Source organism: Myodes glareolus, chromosome 2, assembly GCF_982192425.1.
Source record: "Myodes glareolus chromosome 2, mMyoGla1.1, whole genome shotgun sequence".
Classification (NCBI taxonomy): Eukaryota; Metazoa; Chordata; class Mammalia; order Rodentia; family Cricetidae; genus Myodes; species Myodes glareolus.
In genome coordinates, this window is record NC_142027.1 from 30,320,734 (window position 1) to 30,334,307 (window position 13,574).

At 36.6% G+C, this 13,574-nt stretch overlaps 1 long non-coding RNA gene across 1 annotated transcript in view; it reads left to right on the forward strand.

The window, feature by feature from the left end:
* The first annotated feature begins 577 nt into the window (after nt 1-577).
* LOC146895686 (uncharacterized) overlaps nt 578-13,574 on the forward strand; it is a 30,840-nt gene continuing 17,843 nt past the window's right edge. The window contains exon 1 of the long non-coding RNA XR_015000618.2: nt 578-674. This is a non-coding gene — a long non-coding RNA (uncharacterized LOC146895686). The remainder of the gene's footprint in view (nt 675-13,574) is intronic.

Below are 13,574 nucleotides of genomic sequence, written 5' to 3' on the forward strand. Positions count from 1 at the left end.
CATTTTATTTACTACCACTACAAAAAAAGTAACCCATTATCTAGTAGAACATTATCTAAATCACATTAGAAAAGTATTTTTTCTTAACACGTAAGAAAAATTTAGATTTCTGTTACTGGCTATGACTTTCACAAAGGTCATGACAGGAGAAATATTATTTCTCATCATCAAGACTAAAGGTCATTTTCAGACAATGTAGGCATTAAACTACTTAATATTTTAAATGGAATTATATTTATTTACTTGTTAAGGGAGATATATTATAAGTGTTCACATATGTTAACAATGGGAGTAAATGTTAAATGTTTACATAACCTGAACTCTTAATATAAAAGTTTGACCTACATTTTAAAGCTTTAGCTATTATTATATGTAGATCATAATTACCTATTTTTATATGTATCATAATGACCAAATGAATATTAATTGTTATGCAAATACATTTCTAAATTGAAAATAATAATGCCTATTATAAACTATTGAGAAAATAAAGAATATTACTGATTTTTCAGTCCTTTGTTGTATATTGCTCACCACAGCTCTCAAACAAGGTCCTTTGTACTTTCTCTTTCCTACAGGGAGAGTGGTCTGCAATTTTTCTACTGCATTTATGTTCAACTTGGCAATTGGACCCACATCAGTCAGCGGGATACAAACAGCCAAAGCACATGAAGGTTTGTAACAGTGATCCTGCTGAGTACTTACTTGGTTTTGTCATCTCCCATGAGAAGAACATGTGGAACTAAGGAGATGATTATAGATGGAACAAATTTAAGACTATGCCTATGCCTTAGAGTCCAGTTAAGAGTGGTTCAAGCCCAACTGAATCCGGCTGAGATTCTATAGTCTAGATGCTCTATAACTGACTTGATGCACGGGAAGAATGTTTATTTCTGTAATTCATTTATATTTTGGTGTTGTTAATTATCCATCACATTTCATAACATCATTGATAAACACATTGCTTTATGTTCCTGAAATAATAAGTAATATATAGGATGCTAGATTTACGGGGTTTTTTTTATAAGAAATCAAATGTTAATAAGCATTCTGATACAGATGTCTGAACAAGTTTGATATGGTGGCACAGGAAGATCATGAGTTCAATGAATAGGCTAGCTAATGAGATCCTTTATCAAAAATAAAAGCTCATTAGTAATTATTAAATTTTGGTGAGCAGAAACAGTTTTCTCTGGAAAGTATCTGCAATCCTGAAAGAACTACAAGCAAATTCAAATGGAAAAACCATTAGGACACTTTTTTAAAAAAACCACAAGAAAGCTTTACATCATCTTAAAAGTTTCTACTCCTTAAAATAACATTGTGTAGATTTCCTTATATTATCTTTAAGTACAGAATTTAAAAATTGCTTTCTTATTTAGATAATGCATCACCTGTCCCTTGTAATCTCTTTATAATTTAGTTGTTAAAGATTGTGGAGCAGTGCACAAACTAACTTGGTTCTACTGATAAACTGCTTAGCATAAATGGCCCAAAGATGAAAATATCTACAGAATTTCATAACTTTAATTCTATGTACAAATGTTCACCACGGGAAAGTTCCAATGTCATATGAGGACATGCTTCGGGATCGAAGTCAATAGAATGAATTTCTCAATTTTAATGATGGCCCATACCATTTAAATTGTCTCATCTGAATTTTTTAGCTTGAATATATATCCAAATATATTTGAAAAGTTGTATAATTATACAGTGAATATTTCCACTTCAGATGTCAGAGACATTTTGTCAAAAGGCAAGAACTATGAGTAAGAGAATGAAAATACTTTAGTTCATAAACAAGTTGCCCTAATTTATTTGGCCTACTTTTTCAAAAAAAGCAATTTTCTTTTAATAGATAACATAGCAATTATCGAACAATTGACCTGATAAAATGTTATTTCATAATTAGACACCAAAATAATAAAACTAAACAAGATATACCACAATAAGATGGGCAACTAGGAAAAGCTGAAACTCAAAACATTTCCCACATTTCAGTCTATCAATTGCATAATAGGCTCGTTAAGTCAGCAGTTTCACTATCCATCAACAATTAAAAATTTTATTGGGGAAAATATTCTTATTGAAAATGTTTTTAATTTCTATTTGTAGAATATTTGCTAAGGTTCCCACATTACAGTTTATATCTAACATGAAATTGATTCAGGACAGTCTATTTTTTACACTAATTCATGAATGGAAAAGGAAGTCATGATAGGTAGAAATTTATTGACTTAAGTCTACTTGTTTGCTCCAATTTTAAAAGTTATGGTTTAGTTTTTCTTTTTATATGATTATAGGTCACTTATATCTATCCTCCAATTAAGCACAAGCAGTTATTACTTTTACAATTAAACATATATAATTTAGAAAACCAAAACTTCACATAAAGTAAGGCAATTAGAGACAATGAAGACAAATTCAATTAATAAGCAGAGGATGCCAGAAGTTTACTTAAACTCTTGCTTTGCACATTATGGAAAACTTTTTATTATTTCCTAAGAAATCTCCGAGTATTCACAAGCCTTCCCACATAGTCACAGACCTGTGGAAAGCCCAATTAGTTCTTCAGCTTTACCAGCATCTATTCTTGTCCGAGCTGTAATTCTAAACAATTTTACAGCAAACACAGCATTATCCACATTATAGAAAGCTTAGGAGGGCCTTAGCATAATTTTATTTGGGGCTTTATAATGACAGGCAGAACCTGTCACAAATACCAGCTTTAGACAAAATCTACACTACATTAGGCTTGGTTCTTTGCCCACATTAAAAAGATCAATTGCCAAGGTGATAGAGAGGAACTGCACATACAGGTGTCGGAAGAGGAAAGCAGATGAGAAATAAAATATTAAAATGTACGAATGTGCAAACATTTAAGGTTGCATGTGAGCTTAGCACTTAATTTGCATGCTGTCTACACTGTGTCCTACTGTTTAAAGATAATCATCTCCTCAACTATGTTATAAACTCTTTGAAACAGGTTTTGGATTTTCAAATCCTAGATTCCATGACACCAATCCCAGCCTAGTGCTGAACACTCATCAAGTAATTATTGATTCTTTGTCATAATTCAAGTTTTAGGTCAATGCAATGTACCAATATCCCATTAATGAATACAGTGATGAGGGGTCCCATATGATATACCGTGAATATGTTTAGGTCACCTCAGCACTATTAATTTCTAATTTTAAGGATACGTTACTCAGTGTGACAAAGCAAGGCAAATTTCTAGGACAACTTTAACTGTACATAAAAATATTTCTTTCCAGTGCAAGTCTGATCTCAGTGTTGCTTTTTATTGCATTCTTTTCCTTTGGCTTAGTGGAAAAGAAAATAAAATGTTATATACTTTTTGTAGCTGTTTTCTTCACTTTCAGAAACACATGTCTAACCCAGGAAGTATGAATACCCTTTCTCCCAATGTTTTTATTCCCATTTCAACTGTGTTTGTAAATAAGTATGCTTTTGGAATAGCCCTCACTCCCCTAGCTTCATTGAGGAAGATAGAGAAGTCAAAGAAAGCCATAATAGCATGCAGCTAATGTTACTTCATTGTGTTCAGAGAGAAGAGAAATGATTCCAGGGTTATGGCCTGAATTAGACCTTGCCCTTGGAACGTTCCAAACAGAGGGTTGCAATAGAAAAATTGTCCTTTCTTCCACGGATCATACCACATTGCCAGGACATCTGCCAGATGATGATGATGATGATGATGATGATGATGATGATGATGATGATGTGTGTGTGTGTGTGTGTGTGTGTGTGTGTGTGTGTGTGTGTGTGTGTGTAGAAGGGACTCTGGCCTTGTTTGGCTTACAATTTCCCGGCCCAGTATATCAGGGTAAGCAATCCTTGGCTGCAGGGACTTGAGACAGATGGTCATATGGCATCTGTAGACAGGAAGTATTAGTACTCAGCTGGCTTTATCCTTATTTTTATTTAGTCTATGATCCCAGTGCTAAAAATGGTGGTGCCTACAGTGAAAGAATATTTTCCTTCTCAATTACCCTAACATAGGCATATCCAGAGGCTTGTCTACCTAGAAACTCTTCATAGGAAAGTCTAGAAGCTAAACTAATCTAGTCATAGAGACCTGTTTCCTAAGGCAATTCTTTCCTGTCACATTGCTGACAGATATTAATTAACCACATTAGTTTTTAAGACTCTCTCTATATATATCTCTCTCTCTCTCTATCTATCTATCTATCTATCTATCTCTCTATCTCTCTATCTATCTATCTATCTATCTATCTATCTATCTATCTATCTATCTATCTTTCTGAACTTGGATCTCACTGGTTTGAATAAACTAGCAGCTAGCCATCCCCAGCGATGTTTTTGCCTCCACCCTCCCACTACAGAGAATGCAGGCTTGCACTGCCCTGCTTGACTTTCATGTAGGTGCTCAGTCTCCAAACTCAGGTCCTCCAACTTGACTTGGCAATCACTTCACTGATTGAGCCTTTTCCTCAGTCTCGTTCTAGAAATCTGTTCAGCTCTTAGTTCTATGCATTTAAACAGCATGGCTTTGTTTTAGAGATGGATGATTGAGTTTAGCTGTAGTCCTGCCTATGTCTGATTACTACAGTTGAATTGTTTCTGGAACACAGGTTTCCTTTAATGGGCTTTGGCAGGGATTGTTATATCCTGTTGAGACAAAGAAGGTGTTTTAAGTTATGTTTTCTAGGTTGTAAGCTAATTTTATACAACCTTGTGATAAAGTATGAGCTATACAAAAGGAATAACGATTTCTTCTGCAGAGACTATTTGGGAGTATTACTAAAAAGCAAAAGGTACCCTTGGTGGTTTTTTTGCTCATGATGCTTGGCTTTAATTCAGAGGATATTGCTTTGGGGAAACTATTGTTAATAGTCTCTGGACAAAGATTTTCTGTGTCACTAATTTCTGAAGAGCTTCTAAAGTTTTAATATATAGCAAATGCATATTAACTAACATTCTTGTTTGCATGTGAATTCCACATGGTTTTTCTGTTGGCTCATTGAGCATAGGTCAATGAAAAGTGAGCATTATTAGCACGAGGAAGCTTTTTGTGCTTTATGTCCTTAAGCTCAATAAATCACTCTAGCATCCAAGCTGGCATTACACTATTTATCCTGTCTAGTCAGGAATAGAATGCCCCAGCATCACACTTGCTGCACAACTGTAGCTTTGTAATGTAGCATGTGTTTGCTTAATGTGTTTTGAGTCCCATTAGAGTCTCATCTTTGTCTCCCAGTGCCATATGTTACTGGGCTAGAGCATACCTTCTAAGCAAGAGGAGATGAAAAGGAGGAAAATTACGTTGTGACATATGCCATTGGCTATATTACAGCAAAGAGGCTTCTCTTCTTCTCTCCTCCTAACTGAACCCTAATTTTGTTCTTGTCTGGAGAAAGTGTGCTGGGCTTAGATGAGCCCCTCTCCTAATCTGAGGAATTAAACATGAAATGCATCAGTTATAATCTCATCCTGCTGTCATTAGGTGGTGCGGGAGAATTGTCTGTATTCTGTCAATCATGTATTAAATAAACAGTGATTGGCCAGGCAGGAAGTGTAGGCAGGAAAACCAGACAGGAAGTAGAGGTGATGTAATGAGAACAGGAGAATTCTGGGAAGCAGGAAGCTGATTCCTCCCAGTCCAGCCCAGATCACCGAGGAAGTAGGATATGACCTGCCAACTGAAAAAGATACCGAGCCAGATGGCTAAAATAGATCAGAATAATGGGTTAATATAAGTCATAAGAGCTAATAAGAAGCCTGAGCTAATGTGCCAACCATCTTATAACTTACAGAGACTTCTGTGTGATTTTCTTTGGGTCTAAACAGCTGTGGGAACCGGGCAGGACAAAAAACCCCCAACAAGTCAGACCCTTATGTTACAATTAGGTGTTCCAACATAGTGTGCATTTGACAGAGTTCTGGCCAAGGTCCTCTGAGAAAGGTCTCTTTCTGATAAAAGAAAAATGCACAAGGAGAAAAATAGCTCAGTCCCTATTCATTTCCTGTTTTTGGATGATATGCATACAGTTACTGCTGCCAAGGGGTCCAGTACAAGGTAGACTGATGAATACAGAGCATGGCAAAGCCTAAGGTTAGGAAGAGCTTAGGTATGTTAAGGCTTTGTTAGGTGGCCAAGACAGTTCTTAGATCTGTTTCTCTTTGGAAGGCTTGAATGTCATAATAAATGTCCTTATTGTTTAAGATGAATATAATAAGGTCTTCTGTTACCTAACAGACAAAAGCATTCCAGTTGATAATGGAAGGTAGTTAAAAAAATGCAGTTCATACCAGTGTGCTTGCTTCTTTCACAGACAAGGAAGAGGCAAAGAAAAGAAAGGGCATCTCTGGTTTACTAATGAGCTTTTTGTACATCTGGTAGTTTAGAACGTGAAATGCATTTTCCCTATAGAAAAGTTACAAATGGTGTCCAGGTTCCCAAGGTAAGTTCATAAAGCCCATTTAAGCCAATAATGCCACAAAATCTGTACAGCCTAGTAGAACTGAATCACCTTGAAAGACAATGTTTCCTTTGGGAGAAAAATGAATTCAGAAAAAAAATGATCAAAGATTCAGCTTGGTAAAACTAAGAAAAAAATCACTCTAAGAGAGCAATAAAACTAAAGATACCCTTTGCTCCATGATTAGATAGTGGGGACCTTTATTCAATAACCCATCCCAAATGACACAGAACACCTGTTCATGGGAGTCCCCCATAGAGGTCAGAGGTTAAGTTGTACCCGGGCAATAAACTACACATTTGACAAGGGGGAAACTGACTAGATGTTCTTCTTTCTCCTCTACTCTTCAGGTCCATAAGTTTCCTTCTACTTTCTCCATCTTTAGCATAGCTGCTATTGTTAATAAAACTGCCCCATTCCTGCTTTCCCTACAGCATCAATCTATGGCATATTTACACATATTTCACACAGTGTTCTTTCTTTCCTGATTCTGTTACTGTGAATACAAGATTCTTGGTATAAGCAGAAATCTGAAGCTTGTTCCCAAATAATCCTTGAAATGACCTTGTATGATGGAATGGCAAGCTCAGGGATGATGAGAGAAAAATGGATTATTATACCAAATGGTGACAAAATCCTAAGATGATATAATGAAACTATACATGGTTGGTCCCACATAAATTGCATATCAAATATATGTGCCTGGTATATCAGGCTTTCTTTTTCTGCTTTGAAATTGTATGAACAATGTTAACTTTTCTGGAAATTGTCTGTAATTTTGAAAGCTTGAAAAAAAAATTTGAAAAAACTTGAAAGCTGCTGTCAAGTTCCAGAGAACATTTAAAGTCTCCAGAGCAGCAGCTTACCCGATAGATTATCTCAACAATAGGCTGAGTATTTCCAATTAATCACCTACCTCTTGTTTACCTAACAATCTCTATCACACTCAGCTCAGGATTATGTAAGTACTTCTTCATAGCACTCATTGGAGGTTAGCTATATGTTCTTCTTAAATTATCTGAAATGACTGTGGAAGAGAAAGAGAGACTAGTGAAGCAGATCCTGCACTGCTCCTCTTTTATGTAGATATTCTCTCTGTCCTCTCTGAGCTAAGCTGTGTTTTCCCAGTCACCAAAAGAAGTCTTTGGAATTTCAAGCTTTTTTTGAAAACAAATACTCAAACACATTACTTAGTATAGAGTTACATTTTTGATTACAACAAGAATCGTTTCTATCTGTTCCAGAAACAAATAAATATGTATTTTTAATCTATTTATAGGTGTCATATTATTTTTAGACCAAGGTTTTGACAGCCTGTATTAATGTTTTTATAGTTTCTGCAAGTTAAGAGTTCAGACAAGGCTTAACTGAGGTCTCTGCTCAGAATTTCACAAGACTACAGTCAAATTATCCACTTGACTGTGCTTCCATTTGGAGACTTGAGTGGGCAAGAATTCACTTGGCAAGTAATTGAGCTTGTGTGAAGGATTCTTTCTGCTGTGGCTATATGGCTGAAGCTGGCTTTTCTGGATGTTGTGTGAGTAGTTTCTTCAGATTCCACAGGACCCTCACTGTCACTATGGTCACCTCCAATTCCTTACAATATAGACTTCTCCAACCCTGGGTTGCTTACTTCATCATCTAGCAAGGGATATCTTTCTAATTTGTGAAGATTAAGTTTTACAAAACATAATATTGTTATGAAGAATGACATTTTATCACCTTTGCTATGTTCTATTGTTTATAGAGAAGTCAAGGTTTTACACACAAGCAATAGAGAGAAGTTACATAAAAGCATGATCTCAAAGAGTCATTTGGAGTTGTGTCACATTCATATCTGTGCATCAAAGCATGTATGCTAAACTCTAACGACATTATTAAAATATGAAATAATTGACATGCCATTATTAAAATGTCTGTAATATTTCCTCTGGATCTAGAGTCTAGATTATAATTATTACTTTTTCCTTAGTATCTGTTGTGGAACATCCCTTTATGTGTGAGCATGCCTCACTGTGATGGCTTTAATAAAGAGCTGAATGGCCATTAGCTAGGCAGGAAGAGGTAAGGCAGGTCTCTTGAGGAGAGAGAGCTCTGGGAAGAAGAAAGGCAGGGTTGTGAGTCAGGTGCAGAAGAAGCAAGATCGACAGTAAAGTAAAGTAAAGGTAACTGAGCCATGTAAAAAAATGCAGATTTAAAAAGATGTGAGTAAATTTAAGTTATAAGATCTAGTGGGACAAGCCTAAGCTATAGGCTGTACTTTCATAATTAATAATAAGTCTCTGTATCATTTTTAATGAGCCGGCAGCCCAAGGACAGATCCATGTACAAGTGTCTTCTTTTACTGCTGCATTTTAACAACATAAGCCTGAGCAGTCTATGTAAAGTACACATTGAACTTGCAAAGTTTAACTGGGGTTACCATATAGCTCTGTGTTGCTTCTGAAAGACAAGTAGAGAAGGTATATCAGAGAAATATAATCACGTCAATGAATCTTTTCTAAGTTTTTAAATGACTTGTTTTTTATTCTTGTTGTGTTTATGATGTATGTGTGTATGCAAGCAAGACAGAGAATGCAGGGACGTGCATGCCATAGTGTGTATGCAGAGTTCAGAGTACAACGTTGAGTAAAGGTCCTCACTTCCTACTTCTCTGATGCAGGGTTTTCCTTGCTTTATGTCAGGATGACTGGCTTTTGAGATTCATTTGTCTTTTCCTTCCATCTCCTGTTAAGAGTGCTGTGATTACTGATACATTCTACTGTGTCTGTATTTTTTTTCTTTTTCTAATTTATTTTTATTGAGCTCTACATTTTTCTCTGCTTCCCTCACTGCCTCTCCCCTCTGCTCCCAGGGTCCACATGCTCCTTATTTACTCAGGAGATCTTGTCTTTTTCTACTTCCCATGTAGATTAGATCTATGTCTGTATTTTTAACATATGTTTTGGGGATTTAAACTCAGGGCCTCACACTTACATAGGAAGCACTTTATTCAGTAAATCATTCCCCCATCATTGAATATTCTCTACCCAAGTAGTTTTGCTGAATATTATTGGTTCTCTAGCAAGAGTAATTAAATGGTTCAATCTTTGAAAGGAATACACAGAGTCATTGTATGTTAAGACTTTTCTCTCCGAGGGGGTTTAGGGAAAAAGATACACACTCTCTTATTGGCTATCTTCTTTAGCTTCTGCTCTTCTGTGTTCTTCCTACTGTATACTTTTTTCCTACAGTTTATATACCCCACCAAAGTTTTTCAAGCAGTATAAGAATTACAATATGGCTGCATTCTGTTTTTCAATGAATAAAAAAAAAAAACAGTGAAAAACAGCATGTTTTCCATATCCCTTCCATGAGTAGTCATTTTATGTGCTACGGTTGAAAAACAAATTGTCCCAAGAACCCACATACATTCACACCCAAACAACTTGTTATAGAGTAACTGTCAGGGGAATCAAGGTATTCTTCAATTAGGCCTTTTACTGGCAGGCTTCATTCAGCATATACGAAGAAAGGGCCAATTACTTTATTACTTATCTTGAAAGGTAATCTTATAAGGAGTCTTAAAGGAATCACACACTTAAACTTTTATATATGAGAAAGAATTAGTCAGTTCTGCTTTAAATCTTTAGGGCACATATCCACTCATTAATAACATACATATATATATAATAAGATATATATGTATATATCAGGAAATTGAGGGCAGAAATGGATATAATAGATTAATCATCACCTTTGATCATCAATCAATCCTAGAAAGAAAGGTATGCCAGCCAATGTTAATTGGGTTGTTTTGTTCTTGTTTTCTGACCTTAGTGAGCTCTACATTTAACTATGTGCCTTTCTAAAGCTTTAGATTGTCTTCTTGGGTTTATGCACTTCAAAGGTATTTAACAAAAGCATTCTAGTCTATCTTTGTTATTTTCAAAGCTTTGTTTCAGCTATGATGCACCCCGAAACCGGTGAACCCGTTTCCCAACATTAAGGGGAAATTTAAACTAAATTAAATTTTAAGTTTAAATTAAATTTTAAACTAAATTAAAATTAAGAGAATTTAAACTAGCTTGGATACTGGAACTCAATTGTTTTTTCTTAATCATTAACTTGAGTTACAGTCTATGCAGCTCCTTAGGTGGAAATTAAAGACCCTGGTTGTGAAACATATCCTTGTATTTACTTTTATTCACCAAAACTTTGTATTGGCTATCATTATTATTATTAATTTAGACAATACAGCTTAGGGAGGGGTCATTTTGTTTGTTTGTTTGCTTGCTTGTTTTTGTTTTTCAAGACAAGGTTTCTCTGTAGCTTTGGTGCCCTTCCTGGAACTAGCTCTTGTAGACCAGTCTGGCCTTGAACTCACAGAGATCTGCCTGCCTCTGCCTCCCAAATGCTAGGATTAAAGGCATATACCACCACCACCCAGATGGGGGGGTCGTCTTCTTAACAACCCACAAATAAAAATACACTGTAGAATGTGGTGTTTCCAAGAGATAAGCATATCACATTACAGGCAGTAGAGATCTCTTCACATTACAGGTAGTGGAGATCTCTCCACATTTGCACACACCATTGTAGATACCAGAGGAATATTGCAAATATGTAGAGGCACAGCAGAACAAAAGACATTCTGGGATCTGAAGTCCCTTGCCTAAATAAGATTCATCCATCAGAGAGTTTCCTCACGGTTGGTTGACACCCTGAACTTCAATACTACCTGCTGCTCCTCTGGTAAGGACACCAATCCCTTCCCTCTTTAGAGAACACCATTGAGTTCAATTCAATCATTTACTTTCTTCATCCCCTGTGAAGTCTTCTTAGGAGTCTTGAATGTTAGCAGAAGTCAGTAAGGCTGTCACTTTCCACTAAACAGCTCCTATTATTTTCTAATCTAAAGGACAACTTTGGAGGGGCTTTGCTTTCTTTCTTTGCCAAGAGTTTCTTTTGCAGCTTGGAGCGCATATTTCTAGAGTTCTAGTTACTAAGAGTTAGATGCAGCCTGCTAAACCTAACTGTAGACTTGCTCAGTTAGGAGAGACTTTATTCCCTGCATTTGCATAACTGTGTGTCTACAGCGGAGAGAAGATCAGCATGGAGATGGCTTTTCGCTTCTGCTGAAACAGAAAAGCAGCTGGTACTATGCTCAGTAAAACAAATTAAAACCCTGCCTCTCCAGTCATTAACCCACCTCTTCCTTCACTATTACACTAGGATTTTATGATGGGCAACTTTAAAGCAGTCTTTAAGTGCAGAGTCTTCATAAATTGCATTCGGTGTGAGATTTTACTCTTCTCTGTCATGCTTCACCAAATGCTGGCTAGAGCTCTGGAGCTCTACTCTTCTCTGTCATTTAATCTCTGGCCATCTTCGTCTGCCCTACTTATGCATGCTGTGGCTATGGGAGCAGGGTTTTAAGGTCTCTTTGGTGGAAGGAACCCAGACCAGAAACAGTTCTCCCACTGGGTGGAAACAAGGAGGCATGTCCTTTTCTGCATGGTACATTAAACAGTCATTCCAGGAAGCAGTGCACCAGGTGTTACTGCTTAACTCCTTCACATAGCCTGATCTCGTGCATGCATGCGTGCACATGGGACTGCTAAGATATTTCTAGAGCTATTTGCCAATGGATAAGAAAGGAGAAAGAAGTAGGGATTGAAAACTGGGTTTTAACATAGTCCTGCTTCATGGCTTTCATTTTATTCTCTACTTGCTGCTCCAATGAACTCCAAAGTGGGTAAGAGATAGGTGATGCCAAGCTAAAATTGGCATGGCCCAGGAACACACATTCAGGTTACTCTGACTAACACAATTGAGTATTACAAGAATATTTTCAATCAAAGAATAAAGAAAAACAGACATCAACGCATGTCCCAAATATGTCAGAGGGAAATTGGGTAGGTGGGTTACAGCAGAGTAGAGAAATCTGTTCGATTGCTTTCAAGAACTATCTTACAACATAACATCCTTGAAGTAAGAGTCAATGGAATCTAATAATCTGCTCAGTAATGCATTTACAAAAATTTCTCCAATAGTCCCAAAAATGTTAGGGAAGATAAAGAGGTTGGTGGCAAATTTCTATTAAAGGGAGTAAAGAATCAATGTGATTTTGATTCTCGTTCTTTCATAACCCAACTATCCACAGTCACGAAGTTTCAACCAGTCAGTCTGAAGAATCTTCAGCAGAAATGGGGCTTTTTCAGAGTGTTCTGTCCCTGAAAATGCCCTAATATCTAATTTAAATATACTTTCTCCCACTTTAATTACTTTGTCACCATAGAATTTCTTATGACGACTTTGAGTTTCTAAGGTTAGAAGCATTCACATTTCAGAACAAAACTTTACTGAGGCATTCTTTCAAGTTTTATTAACACATAAAAAAGATTCAGTATCACAAAGTGAAAGAAGAGAATAACAGCAGGAAGGAAGGGGGCAAGGACTGACTTTGAGATCACCCGGTCCTGATAGGAACTGTTCAGCAGAGCTTGCAGGATTGGCTGTTAATCATGTCCTTCCCCGCTGATGTTGATCCCGCTATTACTGGGTAAACTGGCTAAGAAAATCAGGTATGAGGAATGAGAGCTCCTGTTAAGTATTATTAATAGCAGTTAGGGTATATATTTACCTAGAGCAACTTATTGAAAAGGTGCATATACCAATTCACATGAAGCGTTTTGGGTATTGTTTTTGCTAATATAACTCATAATGTTTAAAGTTCCAGATAGCAAAGTTCATTTCAGCTACGAAAGGGAGGGGTGAACTATTATTCTCCTTCTTAACTTGTGGGTTGGGACTCCATTGGGGGGTCTCATGATTGAATTTAGGAACTCCAAAATATGGCAACAGTACATTGTTTCTGAATGCACAATGACCACAAATTCAAAATTAAACTTGAGTCCGACCTGAGTCTGGTGGCACAGGCCTATGTTACATTTTCTGTCTCTATCACAGCCTTGCTTCTCAGCGTACAATGTGTGTGCTCTCCACTACAGGTGTGATGGCACTGCACACATCATCATGCAGCCGTCTGAAGTATCTCTACTCGTTTGCCACATGACTTATGCTACGAATTATAACATTTTACCATTTGTAAAAGTTCCCTTGTCTTAC